Source organism: Zingiber officinale, chromosome 5B, assembly GCF_018446385.1.
Source record: "Zingiber officinale cultivar Zhangliang chromosome 5B, Zo_v1.1, whole genome shotgun sequence".
Lineage (NCBI taxonomy): Eukaryota > Viridiplantae > Streptophyta > Magnoliopsida > Zingiberales > Zingiberaceae > Zingiber > Zingiber officinale.
In genome coordinates, this window is record NC_055995.1 from 126,527,475 (window position 1) to 126,536,049 (window position 8,575).

An 8,575-nucleotide genomic window follows, 5' to 3' on the forward strand; every position below is an offset into this window, starting at 1 on the left:
TTAAAAGTTGTCATGGACAAGTAATATAAAAGAAGGGGTGAGGGGACTTCATGAGATACAACTCTTATTCTTTTGCTTGGAGGATCTCAAGTGGTCGACCCCTCTATCCCTTCTCTTTTCCCTTTTGCTCTCTTCTCCTTGGTGGTGGTGGTGGCCGGATTTTAGAAGAAGAGGAGGAAGCTTTTGGGTGGTGTTCATCTTGGAGGATCGTCGCCCACACGACGTCCAAGGCGAGGCGAGGAATACGGAAGAAGATCTTGAGGTCATTAGCTTACAAAGAGAAGGTATAACTAGTAGTTTTCTTCTGCATCATACTAGTTATTTTTCTTTGTATGAATTCTAAATACAATAGGCAATTAGATCTAGTTTATCAAATTTATTTTTCGAGTTTGTGTTTTCTTCTTTTTCGAATTTGTGATTCGATTGTTCTTTTTGGTTAACCTAGAGTTATTTTAGGAAATTAAATATTAGCTTTCCTTAAAAGGCTTTGACTAGGCGGTGGTGGTTGCTCCCATATCCAAGAAGGTCATGTGCCTCACCATGCAGTCCTGGAAGTCAATTTTAGAAATTAATATTTAATGGAATTAATAACATAGGTGGATTTGAATCAATAGTGTTAAGTTCCGCTTGTGATTTAAATCTAAATCATTAAGAACAGATAAGTTAAATTTGGAATCAATGATGTTAAGTTCCATCTGTGATTCCTAATTTAACTTCTAAAGAACACAATAGGTTATTTAAGGAAAGGTTCGACACTTGTACAAAAATTTTTTGTACAGTGGAATCAGTACGTTTTCCTAGGACTAACCAACACATTTGATATTTCTTTTTTCAAATTCAATGAGGTAGTATCACTAACACTTTTGATAGCAAAAAATCTTTTTGTCAAAATCCCATGATTGTCTACAAACCTCAAGATAATGGTCATTTGCTCCCGTTTAGATATATCTCGTGCTTCATCAACAAGAATACAGAAGAATTTATCTCCAACTTCTTCACGAACCATCTGTCGTACTCTATTGGCCATAATATGTAAAATATCTTTCTGAATTTCTGGAGCAATATATTGGGCATTTTTTGGAGCATTCTCAAGTACAACTTCATTAATTTTCATACTCATTTTTGCAAAAGCCTTCACCAATTCAAGGAAATTCCCACGATTAGATGAAGATAGAGATTCATCGTTACCTCTAAAGGCACAACCTTGAAGTGCTAGGCATCGAACAGTGACAATTGAGGTCTTCAAACGTAAACGATTTTTCTCCTTTTCTTCTTTAGCTTGAACATACATCACATTATCAATATACTGAGAGGGTCTCATCAAATTTTCAGCCCTTCTCTCAGACTTAGTATGTGGCAAAGAAGCTGTAGAACCAATATGGGCAAGAAATACACATGTTTTTCCTTGGTTTACCCTTTCCCAATTGTCAAATCCTTCCCTGACTAGTGACGAGATATTAGATGAATTAATATCATTCAGAAAAAGAAAACAATAAAAACAATATACCTTATTTGTTGAAGGCGAATACTCTAACCAATGGAATTTCTAAAACCATTTTTTCTGAAACCGACGATTTTGATTTCTAAATTTTGTAGCTGGATACTCCAACATATCTGGTTGATAAGGCCCCATCCTTAGATATGAAGGTCTTATCTCATCTCGTATATTAACATGATATTCACATATTTGTTTTCTTTTTCCCGGATCTTGTTCAATACAAGCAGACGATGATTGATGGTCTTTGCTAGGAGAAGAAATTGAAGAAATTTGGACACTAGGAATGAGAAAACCTTCACTAGATTGATTTTCCATTGTAGTAGGAATTGAAGTGCTTTCACTAGTTTCTCGATCTCTCTTTTTAAAGAAAGATGATATTAATGTCTTTCCTTTCTTTGTAGCAGATTGATGTTCCATCTTGAAATAGTTAAAATTAAATCCCTAAATAAACAAGTAATATGTTACTAATGACTTAAAGTATAATGAATTAGGTAGGGAAATAGTTATATAACTTGAGATAAAATGTAAATTATTATCTTATTCTAAAATAAAATACTGAAAGCTAAAGCCAATTGAAAAATATTGATAAAATCAATTGTAAGTTCGAAAAGACGTTTAAATTTCAACACCATATGACAAATCATAATAGAACTATAGAAGTCCATAAGACCATACTGATCAAAGATATTCAAGCTTGGATGCCCTTGCAATCCAAGCTTGAAAATCCATAAAAAAAAAACAAGCCACGACCATAAAAAAACAAATCACAATATCGGATTTAAATATTGGTGCCGTGTTGATTAGTTAGTCATCAAAGATTTTTGTGATGACAATCCATTAAACAACAATTCGACTTCTAATGACTAATGACAATCCATTAAAAAAAATAAATTTTAAATCAACACGTCACCAATATTGTGATTTGTGAAACTGAAGCCAGCTTTAGCAAAATGCCAAAACCAACACGGCAAGTCGGCAACGCGACCAACGCCATTAGAATGTGCGATGCTTTGGCAACGAAGTCGGCAGCAAGCCACGACATGCTCTCGCTGTTTAATGGTGGCCACGACAATGAAGTCGGAGGCGATTGCAAGCATACAGTAGAAAGGAGGAGAAGAAAATATTAGGGATTTTGTCATTTAGGGTTACCTGTCCTCGGTCCTCTTGTGTCCAGAGTTTGGATGCTCATATGCTGCGTGCGAGGGCCGGTGTGGTAGTACCGATGCAGTGGAGTTGTTTTGATGTTAGACGATGCCGTGGTGTGCCTTCACCGTGTCGCCGGTTGTCGGACGGAGCACGCCGCGCGTGTGTTGGAGATGGGAGCGGCTGAGCAAATCAGATATTATATTATACCTATTTTTTTTTTGGGCTGATAGGGCTCGTCTATAGCCCTTGAATAGATCCGTCTCTGGAGATAGAGTTTTATCATGCTAGGGGCGCCTGGAGAGGGTCCAAGCACCCATACTGCGCCACATCAGTAAATCTTTTTTTTTTGTTTTGTATTTCTTTTATGTATTTTAGTTTATTTTAGCAAAGTGTTTGTCTTAATCAAAGTTACAAGTTTCAAGAAAGGTATATTTATTTTTTTAAGATAATTCATCCACTCTTGCCGGCCACACTGGACCTACACTCTCCTCCTTTGACATTTATCAAAACACTTGAGTTTGATTATTAGTGTTAATTGCACTAACAAAAACTTGGCGACAGACAATCACACACAAGCACACACTATGCGTCGCCAAGGATAAGTTCATTTTATATAGAGAAATGTTATCTCACACTCCTTATGCCACACACTCCTTGAGCATCTAAAAAATTTATTTTGATTTTTTGTGTGCTTAATATTATAATTCAATCCCTAAACCCCAAATACAAAACTATTAATAGTTTAACTGCAAGCCAAAAAGATTTAAAAAAACTGGGTGATGCATATTCGTGTATAGGCACACATGCATTGTGCATCTCCCATGATAACATAAATCTATATACAACAATTTTATACTGCGGGACGACGTTATGGACTTACATTGTACGATTGAGATGCGTAGTTTTTTTAATTTTTTTAGGTTGCGATTATGTCATTTAGGGTTTACAGGTTCAGTTAAAATATTAAGCATAAAAAAAATTCAAACTAAAAAAATTATTTTAGGTGCTCAAGGGTGTGGCACGTAAGGTGAGCTCTATATCAAAACTCATATACAATAATATTATGTTGTAGACCGACCCTGCGGAATCACGCTGCGCAACTGAGACACGTAGTTTTTTTTTTGGATATTTTTGTTTAGTTTGCAGTTATGTCATTTAAGGTTTTGCTTTCGGCGTTTAAGGGTTGGGTTATAGTATTAAGCGCAAAAAAAAATCAAACTAAAAAAATATTTTAGGTGTGCATGGAATGTGTGTGAACGACATATCAAAACTCTCTCTTATATATATACAGCAATTTACCAAACAGTGTACCTAAAGTTTTAAATTTACTAAAAGATGTATGTTACTTTGCTATTTATCAAAGGACGTACCTTTTCAAGTGTAATTCCCATTTTACCCTCTTGACAATCTGACTTTTTCTACCATTTTCTTTTTTTTACCATTTTTCTCTCTCTTCTCTTTTTATAGGCATGCAGAACGTATGAATAACATTACATAAGATTTAGTTATTTTTAAATAATATTTTAATAAATTTGAAGAAGCCAAAATAAACAATGGATAACATATTTGAACTTCTTGCAATCTCAGAAATCCACTGGAACTGAAATGAGTGTAATCGGAGCTCTCTAGGTCCATCAGTGGGTTTCGACCGAAACCCACTGATGGATCTAGAGAGCTCCGATTACACTCATTTTAGTTCCTATGAATTTCTAAGGTTTCAAGGAGTTCAAATATGGTATCTATTAGTTATTTCAATTTTTCAAAGTTGTTAACATGTAACAAGCAAGAATCATATCAGGCCCAACGTGGGCCTGATATGGAATCATATCAGGCCCAACGTGGGCCTGATATGGAATCATATTAGGCCCAACGTGGGTCTGATTGATATGGAATGATATCAGACCCATGTTGGGTCTGATATGATTCCATATCAGATCCAATATGATTTTTTTGGCGATTCTTTCATTTTACATGTTAATATTTACGAAAATCTAAAATAAATAATGGATATCATATTTGAACTCCTTGCAACCTTAGAAATCCATAGGAACTAAAATGAGTGCAATTGGAGCTCTCTAGGTCTATCAGTGAGTTTTGGTCAAAACCCACTAATGGACCTAGGGAGCTCCAATTGTATCCATTTTAGTTCTTTTGGATTTTTAAGGTTGCAAGGAGTCCAACGGTGCTATCCATTACATATTTCAGCATCTCCAAATGTTGAAATATTATTAAAAAATTAGCTAAAATATAAACTAATTCATATCAAGCCCACATTGGGCTTGATATTAAATTATATAAGACCCACGTGACTCTAAACTGTAATTACATAAGATAGACTCCACTATATTACTATGGAGAAGGGATTTTTTTAGCCATTACTTTTGTTGATGTGATTCTTACTTTTTGAACTTGGCATTTAGTTACTACAGAATTAGAGCATAGACATACTTTCCTTAGTCAACTATAAATTCAAGTATTATTTATATGCAGTTTGAAAATATAATGTTTTGCAGGAAAAAAAAATTATTAAAAAGGAGATACTTCATCTGGTTGGATTCATTTCACAAGATGTTTATCATATTTGCAGGTTAAAATTGAAGCAACTGTTAAAAAAGTTTCTAGAGATGAGTTTAAGCAATATTTCCATAATCGTCCTCGAGGAAGTCAAACTTGGAGCAATTGTCGGCAAACATGTATGTTCTATTTATCTTTATTTTTTTTCATGCATGGCAATAGAAAACTAAATTGCCCGACATAGGTCCAATATGGACCTGATATCATTCCATATCAAGCCCAACATGAATATTTTTAACAATTTTTGTTTATTACATTTTAAAATCTCTGAAAAGTTAAAATAAATAATGGATAGCATATTTGAACTCCTTGCAACCTTAGAAATCTATAGGAACTGAAATGAGTATAATCAGAGTTCTATAGGTCCATCAATGAGTTTTGACCAAAATCCACTGATGGACCTAGAGAGCTTTGATTGCACCCATTTCAGTTCCTATGGATTTCTGATGTTGCAAAGAGTTCAAATATGATATCTATTATTTATTTCAACTTTTCATAAATGTTAATATGTAAAATGGAAGAATCGTCAAAAAGGTCCACATTGGGCCTAATATGGAATCATATCAGGCTCGATGTGGGCCCAATATAAAATCATATCAGACCCGACGTGGGCCTTATATGATTAGTATGGGCCTGATATCATTCCATATCAAGCCCAACGTGGGCCTGATATCATTCCATATCAGGTCCAACGTGGACATTTTTGACGATTTTCCTTGTTATACGTTAACAACTCTGAAAATCTAAAATAAATAATGAATATCATATTTGAACTCCTTACAACCTCAGAAATCTATAGGAACTGAAATGGATACAATCGGAGCTCTCTAGGTCCATAAGTGAATTTTTATCGAAATCCACTAATGGACCTAGAAAGTTTCGATTGCACTCATTTCAGTGCCTATAAATTTCTAAGGTTGCAAGAAGTTCAAATATGATATCTATTATTTATTTCAGCTTTTCATAGATATTATCATATAAAATGGAAGAATCGTCAAAAAAGTCCATGTTGGGTCTGATATGATTCTATATCAGGCATAACGTGACTCTTATTGATGATTCTTCCTTGTTACATGTAATAACTCTGGAAAACTGAAATAACTAATGGATACCATATTTGACCTCCTTGAAACCTCATAAATCCATAGAAACTAAAATGAGTGCAATCCGAGCTTTCTAGGTCCATCAATGAGTTTTGATCGAAACCCATTGATGGACCTAGAGAATTCCGATTACATTCATTTCAGTTCTAGTGGATTTCTGAGATTGCAAGGAATTCAAATATGTTATCTATTGTTTATTTTGATTTTTCAAATGTATTAAAATATTATTAAAAAATTAACTAAATCTTAGGTAATATTATTCATATGTTCTGCATGCCTGTAAAAAAGAGAAGAGAGAGAAAAATGATAAAGAAAAGAAAAATGATAGAAAAAGTCAGATTGTCAAGAGGATAAAATGAGAATTATACTTGAAAATGTGCACTCTTTGGTAAATAATAAAGTAACATATGTCTTTTAATAAATTTAAAATTTTATGTGCACTGTTTGGGACTTAGCGTTTTACTTTTTGGGTTTAAAAATTGTGCTATAACATCAAATATTAAAAAAAAAATTCAAAACAAACATTTTTTAATTGCTCACGAGGTGTGCGGTATAAGACTCACCCAACATGGATGCCTAGGGCTGTAAATGAACTAAACGTTCGTGAACAAGCTTGGTGTTCGGCTTGGTAAGAGCTTGTTTATGTTCGTTCAATAAACATTAGATTAATTAAACAAACAAGCTTGAACAGCTCGTTAAGCTAAACAAACAAGCTTGAACACATATGTGTTCAGCTCGTTAACGTTCGTGAACAACGTTCGTGAACAACGTTCGTGAACAATGTTCGTGAACAACGTTCGTGAACAATGTTCGTGAACAACGTTCGTGAACAATGTTCACGAACAATATTATTAATAAAATTCTTTTCAATATGCTAAATAAACAATAAAATAAAATAAATAAATTTAAATTATCAATCTTAATAACCAATCAAACAATTAAAAGTTTCAAACAATCAAACAAGCTTGAATTGAGAGCTTGATAACATATAAACGAACCAAGCTCAAACCAAGCTCAAGTCAAGCTCGAACCAAGCTCAAGCCAAGCTTGAATTGAGAGCTTGATAACATCTAAACGAACCAAGCTCAAACCAAGCTCAAGCCAAGCTCGAACCAAGCTCAAGCCAAGCTTAAATTGAGAGCTTGATAACATCTAAATGAACCAAGCTCAAGCCAAGCTTCAAACAAGCTCAAGCTCATAAAAAATAAACCAAGCCAAGCTTGAACACTCATTTCAAAAGCTTGGTTCATTTTAAGCTTGGCTCGGCTCGGCTCGGCTCGGTTATCTTATCAAATAAGCTTGAACACCCCAAAGCTCGACTCGGCTCGGCTTGTTTACTGCCCTATGGACGCCTAAGTGTAGTGGGGTGCTTGAATCACTTTTAGGCATTCCACATGTACTCATGCGCCCATGCTGGATGCGCACGATGGGTGCCCAACATAACCAAAGCCATTATATATGGAGGTGTTATGCCTGGTGTATGAGTGCAATTGAACGTCTCACGTCTAGATCACTTTCTGACGTCTCACATGCACTCACACGCCTATACTAGATGCTCAACATAACCAAAGTCATTGTATATGGAGGGTGTTATGCTGGATATCCCCATGGGCACTCAACATGGGCACTTGAGTGCAATTGGATGCATCATCGGGCTTATGGTGCCGTGATAGGATATTTAGATTGTCACCTAGGTACTCATGGTTTGAACTTCAGTTATGATGTATTTGTGGAATTTTTTTTTCGATACTAGACTACTTAGCGCTTAAAATTATCTTGGAGATAAATCCGATCCGATTAAAACTTTACCATAGAGTAAATTATCGTCCTAAATTTTATTTACAGGGGAAAAAATATTGTTGTTGGGATTAAATTGTGGATGTTTGCATTTGCCTTTCCTTTTATCACTCCTTTCAATTTGATTTTGTTACGATTGATCGTTCAATTTTTTAAATTAAATTTTATTTTATATAAAAATATATAATAAAATAACACCATTAAAACTATTTTTTTTTAAAAATAAAAACTCTCTATTTATCGGAGATGGGACGGACTACCAGCAACAAGTAAAAAATTTAAATCAGGAATACATTATATTAACAAATTTAAAAAACTTGTGATATTGATTCATCCATCTAGATCCATTTGAATTTTCCGATTTATTCGAATGACTAGCAAAAATTTTTTGATCCAACTGACCATCTCTAGAAGTCGATCGATTCTCAGGAATTGATGATCTGAGATTTATCTCATC